Below are 16074 nucleotides of genomic sequence, written 5' to 3'. Positions count from 1 at the left end.
CTAAATCCTCATTTAAACTGCAACAGCATCATGAAATATGAGCACTATGCATCTTTACGGATTATTGGTCACCTGAAACATATATTTGAGAACTTTGGTGCGTATGGACTCCTGGACAACAGTTTTGCTCTAGAAGAAACCTAATTGAGTAACTAGTTACTCCCACCAGAGCAGTAGGCACAGAATACTCTTACTTCTTTGCTTACAACAAAAGTGACCATTTTGAAAAAGCAAATCACTGTGGAAGTTGATCAGAAATGCAACAGAGGATTGTTTTTAATGGCTTTTGGGGAAATATTAAGATTTATTCCTGTAAAGACTTACTCAGCATGTTGCACAAACTCCTCTTAGCACACTAATAAGTCAGCGCACCAATAACACTAGTAAGTGTTACTGAATGCTTTGCCATTATAATTACAGCCACATGTTGTCCTTTTTACAAATAGGTCTGGCTTAATTGCATCATTTTTCAGGAGGATTTATGTGGTCCTGCTTAATCTAAAATTAGTACACGCACAAATGAAGTGCAAACTATTTTCTATCACTGAACTGTGAAATGTTCTCCAGAATAGAGATATACCAACATGTTCCTAAAAAGATGCAATAAGCAGTCAGGCAACTTTTTGATTTGTGTGTGTGTCTGCACCTATACAATTTTGCTAAAAGTAAGAAAAAATATACTAAAATATACATTAAGTGCACACGGAACAAAAATTCAGTTAAATGGTCTAAATCAAGCAGTCTTTTTTGATTGTCACTGGTAAAACAAAGCTTGAGGGAAATCATAAATCTGTCTTGATGTTGCTAGCTCTCAGCATTTATTAAATACTGTAAGAGCTAATGTGTTCTATATATTACATCAATCTATCACACATAAATACATCACATTTATAAGATGCTCTATAGGCAAGATTGTGTTGGCCTAAATTCTAAGTTACTGTGACTAATATTCCATATTACCTACACAGCTCTGAGGATCTAAGGATATGTATAGGACATAGTAGGGATAACAGTTTGGGTTACCTAAACCTAGGTCAGACTTAGCAATTCTCATACCTACATATTGATTTGAAGTTTGGAACAGACATGATTCTTATGAATGTTAGAATTTAGACATTAAAATACAAATGCATGACCAAATCCCAACTAGATGCAAAAGCCTAATGCTGGAAGCAGATGAAATCCTCTTTCAATTTGTACCTAATAGGGAAAAGTCACTTTGACTTCAATAGAGGGGAGATCTTGCCTTCCAGAATGGAGATTTACTCAGCTTCTGTGAGGCAGTCTGCTGTACTTTAGTGAGTAAATCAGAAAGCAAGGAAAGGTCCCCATATTGCTGGAGCACTAATGTAGAAGTGCTGAGGCTTGTTCTAACCCCAAACATGGAAGTTTCTCAATTGCTTTTTTGAGTGGTATCATCTTGGGGAAAATATGGGTAACTGCAATGTAGACAAATGCAGTTTTTGAGAGCTACTCAGTTTTGTGTGGCACAAGGTTTGAGTAGAAAGTAGGAGAAAGGCTCTACTACTAAAAATATGCAAATATTAAAAATAGCCCTTGGTTTAAATTTTATGTCCCTGATTTTTATGACTTTAAAGTATTTTTCCTTGTATGTGTCAATGGGCCAAAATTCCAGAGACTTGCTTAAAGCAGTATGCCTAGTACAGTTTGCTTTTAGCCATGAGAAATGCTCATATCTGTGGGTATGAATGGGTTAACACACTTACAAACAGTATCTTGCAGGTCATTGCCATTTCTCTCTGCTTCAGCATGTCACCACAGTAATTCACACTCTGAAACCTTAAGGCTATAGCTGCAAACGTGCTGCAAACAGAAGCTTCAGCTAAGCTGTCTCTGAAATAATGCTGATCCTGAAAGAGCAGAGGGATCCGTGCTGGTCCTTACAATCCATGAGATACCTGACTGATTTTGTGAGGATTATGGTGTTGACTATCCCAAAGCTAAAAGATGTGATAAACCAATCATGGATGGCTGGATTCATAATTCCTGGCAGCCCTTTAATCTGGATCCTTGGAGATGACAACAGTGATGTGCCCAAAATAGGGTCATGATTGTACTGATGTTAGAGCCAGGGTACCAAACTTGACATTCTCCCTGCTGCCTTCTGCACATTTACAACTTCTACTTTTCCTAAGAAAGATTATTTTGTAAGTTAAAGGCAAGTGCCCAAGGTGCGGGATTTGCTACCCTTTGTAAATCAGGAGCTGAGCATTTACCTGGTAATTCTCATGTAGGCTTTTCCAAAAGTGCTTTTACAAAAGCATTTAAGCACCATTAGTTTCACTTGATAAGAGCAAAGTGTGATGCAGGAGTAGGATGCAGGCATCAGGATCACACTTGGAAAAGTCATACATGAAGAAGGAGGCATTGAGGAATTTTAGAGAACACTTTCCAAGGAGATGTGACATCCTCCATGGCTGTGGCACCACTCTCTGTGAACCAGTCTTGACATAAGTGATGCAAAATAATTTGGACCACTTTGACCTCTTGTGAAGGACATATGAGTCTTGCACTATCCTTGGAGCACAGAGCTTGAGTCTTCCAAAATAACTGTCCACTAAACAAAATGAGGGAAGAAGGATGCTCTGCCATCTGCTATGTAAGTTAAGAATTTATGAATTTAATGTGATTTTTGGTTACTGCCACAACTGAATAAGCATTTTTGGTGCTGTGTGTATGGTTTTGAATACCTTCAAGTAAGCAGCTTCTGACTCCTCCGATTTTATTGTAGAGTATTTCTTCTCTGGAGCATGTTCCTCTCCGTGCAGAGCGACCTAAGCCTGTCTGGGTGCCAGGGGAGTGATCTCCGTCTGTTGAACACTTGTCAGGTGAACTGCTGACCTACACTGATCTAACACCCTGCAACACCTGTGAGCTGCTCGACCGTGGCCACCGGGCCGCCGAATGACACGGAGCAAGATGCACCCGCAACAGCTTGGAGGAAACTGGGTCAATTTTTTATAGACTTTAAAATGAAATATGAATAAAACTCCTTCTGAGAGCAGTAAAGCTGGAAGCAATTCCAAGCCTTCCTTGAGCAGAAAGGCTGCTCTGTTTCTTGACTCCCAGACACGAACACCGAAGCGTTAGCCTGTCATCCACTGAGCACTTCAACCACAGTAAAGGATGCACCTGGGCTCGGAAGATCAAAGCTCTGCTCAGTCTTCTCAAGTTGGATATTCTGGAATTTCTGATGCATCTTGCATATGTAGAAACAGCAAAATTTCTCTTGGGGAACAGGCATCAGCACAGAGAGGGGACAGATGGTGTTCGATACGGAGACCGAACTACGGCTCGATCTTCCCAAAGAAAGTGGGTCCTGCAAGGTAGGAAGACAGGTTTTAAATGAGACAGTGACAGAGAAAATTGGAAAATGAATGCTTTGGATATGGGATCATTCTTATGCCAAGAGGATGAGGTGGTTTGAGGACAGCGCATTGGGCATGGAAAATTGGTGTGGGGAGAGCTGTTGCCAGAGGAGCTGGTGCAGAGATCACCGCCTTTGAAGACTTAATAACTCATTTTAAACAAAAGTGCAAGTGTTGGTTTAGGTAAGTTCCATGTTTTTCACAGGCAATTTTTTTCCCAACTCACCCTGCTAGCAGATGTCATTCTCTCAAATGAGAGTTCATAAACCTTTCAGAAAACTTCTGTTTGATTTTCAGGCTTTTTTATGGTATGTTGAGACATTTTTATTTGCCATGTAATTGTTCCTAGTGTAATTGTTCTTGCAATTAGAAAAGATAATATATTAAAAGATAGCTACAGTTTTGAGTTTACTGTGTTTCAGAAGATTTCTGTTTATATTTTTCCTTCAAATTTTGCAATTTATTTTTTTTTAAAAGAACAGAATCTAGGGGGAGTGTTTCTTTATCACCAATTTCTCCAGGTGGTCTGTAGTAAGACTGGGTCGAGGATGAGCTTGAAAAGGATACTAATATGTTCCAGGAATATAAAATAATCCCTAACTTCTCCAAGTCAAATTCATTATACCCTTTTTTATCTTTTCAGAGCAAGGGAAGACATCAGTTAAATTGTCACAAATAAGCCCCAACTGTTGCAAAACAGCATCTGATTTCCTAGATTAATCTGAAAGGTATGTTTTCAGATTTCAGAACCCTCTCCTTAACCTCTGTTCCACAAATAGCTTTATGCTGAGATGAAGTGTAGACAAATGCACAATAGAACTTTCTAACAAGAACTGCTGAGGGGTGTGTGCTATATCCTCTCATAGCAACCATAGGCCACAGCTCAGCTTTGGAGGCTGACTGGATCCTGTGCAATGGTTTCCATGGTTGCACAGGGTTTCATATATCCAATAACATTAATATTCCAGTCCTTAATAGAATAACTTGTACAAAGGCAATTTTTTCCTCTTTATTTCCTATCTTAAATTTTTGCTGCATAAATGATCGAATGAATTTATAACATGAAAGTTATTCTATTAAAACTTAAAATGTTGTTGAGATTGTTTTAACATGAGCTCAAGCCTCCAGTACTTATGTAAGCAAAATTTCAGGTGCCTCCTGAGTCAACACTGTAGGATTTGGCTGGTAAAATAATGATGGGTTTTTTCTTTACCAGCTTGTTAGTACCATTTATCTTAACAAAAAATTTGATTGCCACTAAGAAGTTAAGTGTACTGTCAATGAATGGCTGACCATTTTTTGGAAGAAGATGGTGTGAGACTGAGACTTACAGGTGGGAGCTCGGTGATAATGTGTCTTAAATTTTAAGCCCAGTAAGTTAGGTTGAATGAATGAAGAATTGTTTTTTAAGGGAGTGCCTCCTTCTATGTTTTAATACTGAGTTGGAGGTGATTATTGTCCTTGCCTTTTTTGTCACCTGCGGTTTTGAAAGGCTCACCTCTCTTGGAAGTTGTCTGCTACCTCATTTTTTATGTCCTTCTGAATAACCTCAGATGTTAATTGTGGTAGCTATTACGAGAAGAGCATTTCAGAACTACACCTTAGCCAAGTGTTAAAGAAAACTCCTCAACAAACATTGATGTCCTTGGCTAACTCTAACTGACTGGGACTTTCCTACAACTTAAACCCACAAGTGCTTGGGCTGTATGAACGGTTCCTTTCAAAGTGCCAAAAACTTGCAGGTGCTGTCCTAGTTCTGGGACAAGCTATGGCTGAATGAGGGGTTGGATCATGGGGAAACCTTGCTGTGGGCACTGTGGAACTGTCCGTTTGATTTACAGGAGAAAGAAATATTCTGGCAGTCCTACTTGATGTTTCAAGCCTCAGTGGGTTTATCCAGCCCTACTGGAGCATGGGGTGTAAGTATGTAAGTACCACAGAATAAAATATGCAGAGGTCTTAAGAGAGCTCTTCAGAAACACAACAGAGAGCTTAAAGAAATGGACCCAAGGTGTGTGACTTTGATATTTATCATGGTTAGTTGCTGCTGAGGTGTAATCAGTGTTGACCTCTGGCCTCTACTCTTCAACTGAAAGCTTGAGAGAGCGCATAGAACTCTCTAAACCTCCCCGTGATTTATCTGAAGTGTTTATTATCTGGCTTACAGATGTGTATTAAAGCACTGTTTACAAAGAAGATCTCAGTGTGCAAAAACGTAACATTCTTAGCTTGTGTAAACTATTGTTTTCCCACTGAAGTCAACCAGGTTTCCTTGTGCCATTCCCCAGCAGAGGATCTGCTCTTCAATGAGGATTCAGGATATTGTTCTTGGCTGAGTCCATGAATATTTCAGAGTGTGCTGGAGCTGGGTTCTGAATGCATTCATTCACAGATCTCTGTATAAATGATCAAAGGAAAGGCTTCTTGATCCTGTATGTAATAAATCCTCTGCTTTCAGGTTTACTGAACTGGAGACTATCATAGAAATACTTGTTCCTCACGTACAGATCAGGAAGCTGGAGTCAAGTATTCCTCCCGTTGGACAAATGCCTCTGGAATTCCATGAATTGCTTGGGACATCTGACAGAGGAGGGCAGAAACATCTCAGCCTTTGTTTACTGTACAGTCTACCTGCATGGATCATGGCTTTGGGGACATTCTTGCTGCTTTAGGTCAAATTGTGGTAGAGGAAGATGAGCTGTTACCTGAAAATCTGAAAAAATCAAGCAGAAGGAAAGGGGATTGATTTGAAAAATCTGAATTGAATTAATTTTGTTTCTAAAAAGTAGAGGAATGGTAGCTTGCTAATGTGGAGGGGTTTTGTCTGCTAGCTGGGCCTTCATCAGAAGTATCTATGACCAGTTTTGCACACAAACAAGTTACTTTTGTGGATTTTTAACACCCCGTGGGTTGTCTTCCCTGTGGAGGGTATATGCACCTTTTCCATTCAGAATCCAAGCTGGATGAATGGGTGCAAACTGGGCTTTTGAAGTTTTCAAGGGCTTTTCAATCATGCCATGTCTTTCTACATTTAACTGACATATCTAATAAAAAACAAGTGCCAAAATCTGGGAAATTCATTATTGGATTTCTCTATGCATCTCCGCTAACCTATGTATCACCCTTCTTTGTGCAGTTGTTCAAGAGGCTAAAGGAGAATCCTGCCCTTTTGAATGGGAAATTTGCCAGCCACATCAGTTGGGACAAGATTATTGACTGTCTGACGCAAAGCTTAGAAGATAATTGTTGTGTTTAACTGTTAATTCTTTAGCACCATCCCAGTAACTTGTTGATGCATCTAAGAGTTGCTTGATGTCTATATATACACACACCCACACGTGTGCACTCACCCGCCTTTGGGAATTCCCATGCCCTTGCTAATATGTATGCAAAAGACTCCTGGGCTTTCTTATTTGTAAACAGAAAATGTTTGGACTTATGTCCCGATAAAGGGAGATACTACAAACACAACATGAAGCTGCATTTGTCTCTATTTCAGCTTAGAAGCTCATCAGTTTATCCTTGCGCACTTACTGCCACGGTTCAAGATGCTCAAGATGCAAAAACACTGAAGTAAAAAATAATGTTTTGTATTGCTAACCCCCTGCTACAGGGATAGTTCACCCATTTGGAGAGCTGTGCACAAACCAAGACATCCTTCACTCGGCAGGATCTCTATGATCTGAGAATTGGTACCTGCCTCCTGACATGTCTCATGCTGGGAGACAGGTCTATGAAGTCATGGAGCCGGGCTGTCTGCAATCAGGACTGCTGTACTACATCCAAAGCAAGCTTGCCAGTCAGCAAATGCTGCATTAATCTTTCAGGGAGTGTTTGTTTTGCTTGTTTTGCTAGGCTGAGTTTCAAGCAACTGATAATGTGTTCATGAGCAGTTCTCCTGTTGCAGCCCATTTTTCAAAAAAAAGAAGTGTGAAGACCGAAGCTCCCAAGGTTGGATGGAACATGGGTTTGAAGGGTTATATGTGATCTTGCTTCAGTATGTGAGCTCACGGTGCTTTTGAATGCATGTTAATATGTCTGTGCAGGTACATTTGGGACAGTGGAGTTGTGGTTCTTTGAAGTCTGATTCTTAAAAATGTACCTTGGACATGGTCCTTCTCTGTTGGCACTTATTCTTCTCGTGGAGTTACCTCACTGCAAATGAGATGTACTTTAGTTTGCTTAGCAATAGTCAAATTCACCAGTTTGAGGGTTGTTTGCACACATTTTTTTGTTTCTTTCTGGCTTTGAATTATGTTTCTACCCCAAAGGTCAAATTTCCCAGTCAACATATTGGTCTGGAAGGACACAAGGCTCATGCAGACCTGGCACACAGCAAGCAGCTTGGCTGCCTGGAGAAAGCTGTCACTCTTCCTCACCTGCTGCCATGACAATTCCCTTGATACACGAAAGTATTGTGGTATTTGACTCAAAATTTATTGGTGTGGTAACAGGATAGTTCCTCCAGGATCAAATAAACATTATAAAACCTCCCTTCCCCAAATCAACCTCTTAAATTGGATACAAGAAGGTTGGGCACCTTGTATTTTGCTGTGTAGCTCTTTGTGAAGAGCAATGTAAATCCTTATCATCAGTCTGCAGTTGTTATATACAGGTGTATATATACTGTAGAATGCCCGTGCCCTGTTATGTAGAGTACATAGGACAAGGGGAAAGGACCTCAAGTTGTGCCAGGGAAGGTTTGGGTTGAATATTAGGAAAAATTTCTTCACTGAAAGAGTGATCAAGCATTGAAACGGGCTCCCCAGGGAAGTGGTGGAGTCACCATCCCTGGAAATGTTTAAAAAATGAGATCTGACACTTTGTGGTATGGTTTAGTGGGTGTGGGGATACTTGGTTGAAGGTTGGACTTGAAGATTTGGAGGTCCTTTCCAACCTTAATGATTCTATGATACTCTACAGGCTGCTGACAATAACCTGAATCCTGTCCGGTTCCTGGTGATCCATCCCCAACATGGAAGGATCACAGTGCGGGGTATGCTGTGTCAGATGTGAGCTGAACTGTGGGATGCAATGCAATGCCTACAAAATACAAGCATTATTTTTCTTGTAAAACTTATTCTTGTAATCTTCCTAAGCAATGTTTGATTCTTCTGCATGCATCCTAGAAAAATTAATAGAAGTTCTTCTGAAAAAAAACCCATAATATTTTCACATCTTTTGGAATTTCTGCAGCGAAAGTCTTCAGACTTCAGGCTGGTTACTAACAGCCTAATGTATATTTGAGGGTGAAAAAATAATAATGTCACTTCTTTGGAACGTGATCTAAAGTTCACTGAAGTGAACGAAAAGGCTCCTGTTGGTTTTAAGTGGATCCAGCCTTTACACGGTGAACAGAAGATGTGTGTCTCTTCTGCTTAAATCTGAAAATGTTATTGGTAATTTGTGTTGATAGAAAGAGCACATGGTAACTTCCTTTCTGCATTTATATAACAGGAGGCAAAAGCCTCAAGTTTGAAAACATTGAGGATGCAGTTGCCTATTTCCAGCACGATGAGAGACACAACCAAGGATTGATTTTAATAATATTTGATGGAAGGCAAAGCATTAGACACTGTTTTCCTGTTAAGTAATGGATTTCTGTTGCCATCCCACCAACAGATGACAACCTGCCACTCCTGGTGAGCAGTGTCAACTTCAAGCTTGCTAAAGAGAAGATGGTTCTTTCTGAAACACCTATGTTGATGTCTTATTTATGGGGTTTTTTTCAAGTGATTATTATACTGTCACTAAAACCACTGAGCCAATGAGTGCTGGTGGGATTATCAAGGAATCCACTGCAGATGGGCCAAGCAGGTGTGGCAGCCTGGGGAGGTGACAGTCCCTGGTACAGCTCAATAATGAAGTGACTAGTGGTGGCCTTGGCAGTGCTGAGTTCATGGCTGGACTTGATCTTAAAGACCTTTACCAACTTAAACAATTCCATGATTCTATGACAAATATTTGGGGGTCGGGGTAAGTTGTCTACACAGCTGACAATGCATAACTGCTATTGCTCCCCTGGTGTGATGAACAGGGTTCCCTTGGGCTGGAATTAATAAAGGAGTAATAAGAGAAAAGCAGCAAATGGCTGCTAAAATAATCTGTGATGGACCTTGTATTTTTAAAAAATCTGTGTGTCAATGTGATTGCAAAGGGATCTCTTCTACAGCCTTGTCTACAACTGACATTTTTGAGAAGAGATTCTTCAGGACTCATTTAAATTCATTTTATTTGATAGTAAAGAACCTCCTATCTTTGATGCTCAAATAAGTATGGCTTTTTTTTTTAAATGACATAGCATTCATAATATTATGAAAGCCGTGCACATTATTGCATAATAGGAAATTGTGCAGGAATGAGATGGTTGGAGCTGCTCATCTGTAATAACACGATGTTTCTTATGTCCAGTTCCTGTTTGACATGAATGACTTGATTAAAATTAACAGAGTTGCTCTGGATTTTCACCAGTATTAAAACCGGTGAAAGCAAAAGCAGGAAGACCAATCGACTTTTTATTTTTCTTCTTTTCTTTAGGTATGCTGCTTGAATTTGCTTCTTTGAAACACTTAAACAAATATAGAAAATGAATAGAAATATCAAGACACTGGAAAAAATAACATCAAAATAGAATTTTTATGAACTGATGAGCTGAGAGTTGAGCTGGTACCGGCAGAGTGGGATCAGTCAGTGGTCAGATACCATATGCTGGATTTCCATATTTTTCAGCCATCTTTAAGACTGATTCCTTGTGTTACGTGAGCCAGAGGGAGACTGGAACTACACAACCTGTTGTTAAAGAAACTTGCACCATCACCAGGCATCAGCTCCACTCTCCAGAGGCCCAATCTCCAGACAGTCAACTCGTGTGCTGTTAGTGCTTTGTTTCTCTCACTTCTCCTGTGTACATATGAAACTGTCGAGCTGAATTACACTTTATAAGGTGATAGGGAAAAGATCTAACATTTATTTTTCCCTCTTACTAATTTTTACAGTGTGGGTAAGCTAATTTTTGCAGCCTAAAAACCAACAAAGCAAAACAAGTCCTGCTATTCTTGACATCTTTCAGGTAAACAAGAAAAGCATTTGACATCATTTGCAATTATTATCACGTTTTAAAAGCTCTGCTTTCATAAACAGATGAGGCATGACAACGAATGATGCTTATTGAAATCTAAATTTTTACATTAAATACACCAAATGAGCACAAAAGTAGAATTTAAAGCCTAGCAGAAGTCTGGCATCACCTTCCAAATCCCATTTCCCACTGTTTTAAGGAGGAGTTGAACGTTGTGCAGCCTCACTGTAGAGAACAACGTTCCCTATTAGTGCAGATACTCAAGATCTTCTCTATGATTCTTGAAAAGGGGGCCAAAATCAGTGATTTTCTTGGTGTTTCACTGAAATTTGTCCTGTGTGGACACCATTACTCTCCAGCCATGTAAGCCTTTTTGATAATGGACAGTGGATTTCCAAGACCTGCTCAAGCTCCTGGGTGTGTGTTCCCTATGGCAGACAGAGCGTGCTCACTTCTGATTCTTCAGAGTAAGAGATTTGCAGATTCTGTGCCAAACCAGTCAAACCTCACATCTCATTTAATTCACCTGAAAATGAAAATTGTGAGCTGTACACAACACTGGTGTTTCTGTTCCCTGCCAGCACTTCGACCCATCTGACAGGAAAGTTTCTTCTGTGAAGTGTTTTCTACCTTGGTGAGTTCTTTCCATGACATTGCTTGAAAAATCCAGGTTTGTCGATTCCTTTGTTGTATTATATGCCCTGCAGCTGGTTCCACACATTTATTGCCTGACTTCTTCCTATAGTTTTAAATGTTCTTGTATTGTACCATTTAGTAAGTCCCTGCTAAAGTCAGAGCATAAAGCTTGTTCAAGGTACTTACATTCCTTGAAAAGAGCCAGGCAAGCATTTTCTCCACAAACGAGAATTATTCATCAAATTTATTCCACCTGGGGTTTGTATGTGTGCATGCATTCTTTGTTAAGTATTTTAGCAAATATTAAAATCCCAGGTAGGTTAAGGGGATCAGCAAAATTCCTGCCAGTATTAAATGAATATTTGTGCAGGGTGAATTTTGAGTGTGCTGTGTAAAGCTTATAATGCTTAAGACTATATTCTTCTGCTAAGTGGTTAAACTCTGCCCTAAGAACAATTTGTCCAGAACAGTAGGAGAGCAGAAAAGAAGTGAATTACTTGTAGTGAAGAACATACAACCATAAGGAAGGATTATTTGGGAAATTATAACAGGCAGTTGAAGTCTTGGAAGCATTCAAGAGACTTCATTACTTCCAATAGCAAATTGTTTATGGAGAGAAATAAAGCTAAACCTATCCAATTTTTTTCAAGTAGCTCTGGTAACTTGTAAGGTTTGTGTCAGACTCCAAGTAGAAAATTATCACCAATTATATTCCAAAGAAAGCAATAAAAGCTTGGTAAGAGGAAAGCAATGCTGAAGCTTCTTCAGTCAGCTCAGTAGCTTTAATTGCTATGCTTTTTTTCCAAAGGATATTTTTAAAACTCCGAGCCCATTTTCTTTTCTGTGGAAATATTGCATCTCATCTACAGTGTTTTCTTTTTGGTTCATCTTGTTCTTGTCTTTCTCAAACTTACACTTTAGCTGTGTGCCTCTGGCTATTAACCCTGTGGATTTCTTTCAGATATGAGAAAGCTTGATTCCATGAGCCTCAAAAACCACCACAGTGGGAAAACATCCCACTTAGCCCTTGTTTTAATGTCAAAGGGGAAAGCACCTCTGTCCTCTTATATTGTTGAGAAGGCACAGCAGTTTCACTTCTCACTCAACAGCCTTGGACAGACAGATAGCCTCATCCTTCTTCTATTTTTTGTCCATCTTTCATACCAGGAGGCAGGAATTTCTCCTAAGAAAGAGAGAATGTTCTTCATAAGCTTATGCCCCATGGACAGTCTGTGGTTTCCTAAGAGCCCTGCACTATCCTCTTTATCTCATAGAGGATACTGGATGTAGAGCATAAAACCTTCCTGGGGCAGGCAGATTAGAAAGTTTTTCATCCCCACTGGAGTTAGAGGCCAAGGGAGATTTTACTCAATGGAATAGGCTGTTTTTTACCATCAGTATGATGTGAAGAAATATGTCATTAAGCTGGTTTTCTACTCACTGTTTTGATCATGGTGGCAGGACAAAAACATCTCACTTGGTAGTTTGAGTGTTCTTTCACCCAAATTTAGTCTTGCAAGTTGAACTCCACAGCCTTTTAAGCACAAGCTTTTCATCAGAGGACTGGAAATGGTTACTTGTGCCACTTAGATTCCAGGCAGTCCTGTTAAACTCTAAAATAGGGACCGGCAGAGCCTTTGGATCAGCTGACATGCATTTCAAGCTTTTAAATATGCAGGGGGAGGAAGATTCCTCCTATTCCAAAAGCACAGATACACCTGCTGAGTATCAGAGAACCTCTTCCAGGCTCAAAGTGCAGGCAGGTTTGCGGATGGAAGGGTTGAATCCTGGTAGGGTCCCTCTGGATGCAGCAAAATAAACCACTCCTTCATGTTCCCATGAGGATCTGAAAGTTTTTTCTAGTTAATAAACTTCCTCTGTCCAGTTTCATTGATCTGCATGGACTTGCCAAGGTGAAGGATCTTTGTTTGCAGGCTTTTAAAAACAGCTAATTTATTTGAGCTCGCTCCTTAAAATTCTCCGCAGCTGATTATTACCCAGAGTCTCAAAAATAGACCCACTCCTGTGGGATTTGGGGGGAAAAGTGAAGCCTATATCTTATCCATGACTGTGTAATGGTGTCTGAAAATTTTTATTTAAAAGAAAATGTTTTAAAAAGGAGCCTCATGATTTTGTGAGGTTGGATCCTAATAGGGCAGAGGGAAGGAGGTGGAGAGGAGCAGAGTTCAGGGAAGACTGTGGCATAAGCTTTCCCTTCTGTTACCTGGAGGCACATTTAAACCAGCTGTTGCTGTATTAAAGAGGGGGTTCTTTAACATCTAAGATACATGTTTAAAAATATGATATATTTATTCGGACAATATATCTGAGTGTTTAGAAAGAGCACCCTCTGCTTTAAATCCTTCTCAAAGGTAGAAATGACTGGAACTTTTCTCTTGCCATCTCAGCTGGCAACAGCCCATGTGAAAAGGACACCATTACTCCTCGTACAGGTGAGGAATTCCCAGGGTCTGATGTCCTGCTCCATCAGAAGCTTTGGCCATGGTGCACAGTCTAGGTTTGTGCTGTCTCCATACCCACACCTGATGTGGATGCCAGTCATGAAACCACTTCTTTTGCCCACCTCCATCTGGCAGAATAAAGCTGAGGGACCGGGTCCCCATGGTAGGCGTTAGTGAAACACCAGTGAAACCAGTGGGACTGCTGGTGCTAAATCCAGAGCCCAGAGCAATATTTCAAGTGGGAGAAGCCAACATGATCAATTGAGACAGTGGGCAATGCAGGACCTCAGCTCTTCCCTTGCTCCCCTCCCCTCATATTTATAGGTTTCTAATTTCCGCTGGATAATGAATATCACTCTTCATTATAATTATGTTAAAAGGTACCAGCACGATGATTCAGAAACCCTTGAAGATATAGTCATATTTTCAGCAACAGATGGATTTAACACTGCAGATGGAGTGTTAAGAGTGCAGGTAATAACAAACTCAGCAATGTACTGTACTGAAATATAATTGGAAAGTATTAATCATATATTGGTTACTTCAGCTTCACTAAGTAGATGTTTAATTTTCATCAATCTTTTTACCAGATTCCCGGAAAGATTTCTGTGTAGACAGAGTGTGGCTTCTAGGTGAAACGATTGCCCAAGTTATTAATGACCAAGGCTTTGATCTTGCAGGCATGTGCCCATGGCTTACCCAGGCATGCAGAATAAAAATCATTTGTGTTAATAAGGCTGTCAGAGGGGGCCCCATTCATATGGCCCAAGCTTCAGCTGGTGACTGGTCAGTAGTAAAACCCAGACCCTTCTCTACTTGGAGGCTGCTGGAAACCCTCCAGCAGGAATGGCTGGCTGCAGGATTTGGGGCAGAATGCAGCAATTTGAAAAGCCCCACTTATAGAAGTGAACCATCAGTCTAAGCCTTTGCAGGACTGGTAGTTAGAATGTAGATTAAACAGGTTTTCTTTTGTCATTCCTTATTATTTTCTCTAAGTACAGTCCTTTTGGAAATATCTACATCCAGAGAAATGTCTGCTCTATTCCCATAAACCCTGTCATCTTGCTGGTTTTTTAATGTGCCTCCTCTTAGAGGTTGTATTGGAAACCTGGGTTATTCAGGGGAGGTTTTGCTCTGAGCAGACCATGCAAGACCAGGGTAATCAGTGATGCCTTGTTGCATACCATGACTCTGATTCTTTAATTAATGCTATTTATAACTAGGATATAATTTGTAGGATCAGAAAGTGGTCCATGCTCCAGTGTGCCAGCTGGGGACATGAGGAACGGGGACTGTGGTGGCACAATTCCAGCTCATGCAAAAATCTATTTCACAGCAGGAATATAGAATGTAATTTTTGGTGATAATGGAAACATTACTCTTTTGAATGTATTTCTGTGGATGGTTTGTGTTCACATTCTTCTCTGTGGGCTCAGGCAGCTGGTGAAGCTGCGTCTCCGCTGATTTCATTACAAGCCTTCTTTTTCCTGGTGGGAGTCCATAGCCATGGTATTCCATGATGACTATGGACTGATCAGACTTGTAAACAACAACATAAGCATTCAACAGCTAAATTTCAAGTCCAATGAAATGCTTCGGCTGAATGCTTTGGTCTTTTCCTAAACTATTTCATTTTCTGGCCATCTGTGAACCTTGAAAATGTAAAGAAAAACTGGAATTCTCTCTGGAAAGTTGACTTTCACTTGATGGCACAATATCTTTATCTTGACTGATGAGGAAAAAAGATCTGCTAATAAAATCCAACATGACTGAAAATAAAATTGATCATGACTAGAAACCACAGGTGAACATGTTTAATAATGCAGAATTAATGTGCTGCCTACTTTCTGACAGGCATTTTTACGCCAGGGAGATACAAAGAGGTGCTGATCGATTGACCATGATAATCAAATAAAGGTCTGTGAGTATAAATGACTCTAAATATGGTGTCTCTTTAGGGGTACCAGTTGAGAGGACAGGTCCCACACGTCCATACTGGTAGGATAGACTTCATCTGACTGGCAGTGTGTGAACCCTCATTCGCTCCTTTTTTTTCCCTTCTTACTTACGAGAATTTGTTGAATCAAAAATTATTTAAATAGTCAGGTGTCTTGATTTGATGTAAATAGTATGTTTTAAAACTTGTTCTGCATTTGCAGCACAGAGTTTGTTCTGCTTGGGAGAGGTTCAGTCTTAGCTTTCACCAGCAGGACAGGACATTTGGTACTTGTTTGTGAGAAACAGGTGGGTAAAGCACTGCATATACACTTAATAATGTAATTTAATACAAATTAAGAAGCTGTCTAGATCCGTAGAGAAGATGCTGGGAGGCAATAGATTCCTTTTAATAAGGCACCTCATACTTTGCCCAAAAAGGCTTACGTTCCAGCTCAACCAAATGGCATTGGCCAAAGGGGTGTAACTTAAATCATTGGGACCTGTGAAAGCTGCAGAGCTTCTGTTGCCTCCCCATTGTCATCAGGACTTCTATCTGTCCCTGTTTGCCCTG

The 16074-nt window shown here is 40.2% G+C and overlaps 1 long non-coding RNA gene across 3 annotated transcripts; it reads left to right on the top strand.

The window, feature by feature from the left end:
- The first annotated feature begins 2862 nt into the window (after positions 1-2862).
- On the top strand, positions 2863-15482 carry LOC113972938. Of its 3 annotated transcripts, XR_003536078.1 has the most exons (5): positions 2863-3347; positions 4033-4117; positions 5231-5316; positions 9927-14039; positions 15420-15482. It is a non-coding gene; the product is annotated as an uncharacterized LOC113972938 (long non-coding RNA). The 3 variants fall into 3 exon arrangements; XR_003536077.1 differs by having other exon boundaries at positions 9927-15476; XR_003536079.1 differs by lacking the exon at positions 5231-5316 and having other exon boundaries at positions 9927-15476.
- The last annotated feature ends 592 nt before the right edge of the window (positions 15483-16074 follow it).

This window comes from Neopelma chrysocephalum, unplaced genomic scaffold, assembly GCF_003984885.1.
Source record: "Neopelma chrysocephalum unplaced genomic scaffold, ASM398488v2 Primary Assembly neopelma1_97, whole genome shotgun sequence".
Taxonomy (NCBI): domain Eukaryota; kingdom Metazoa; phylum Chordata; class Aves; order Passeriformes; family Pipridae; genus Neopelma; species Neopelma chrysocephalum.
This window is presented reverse-complemented; position numbering and strand designations above follow the sequence as displayed.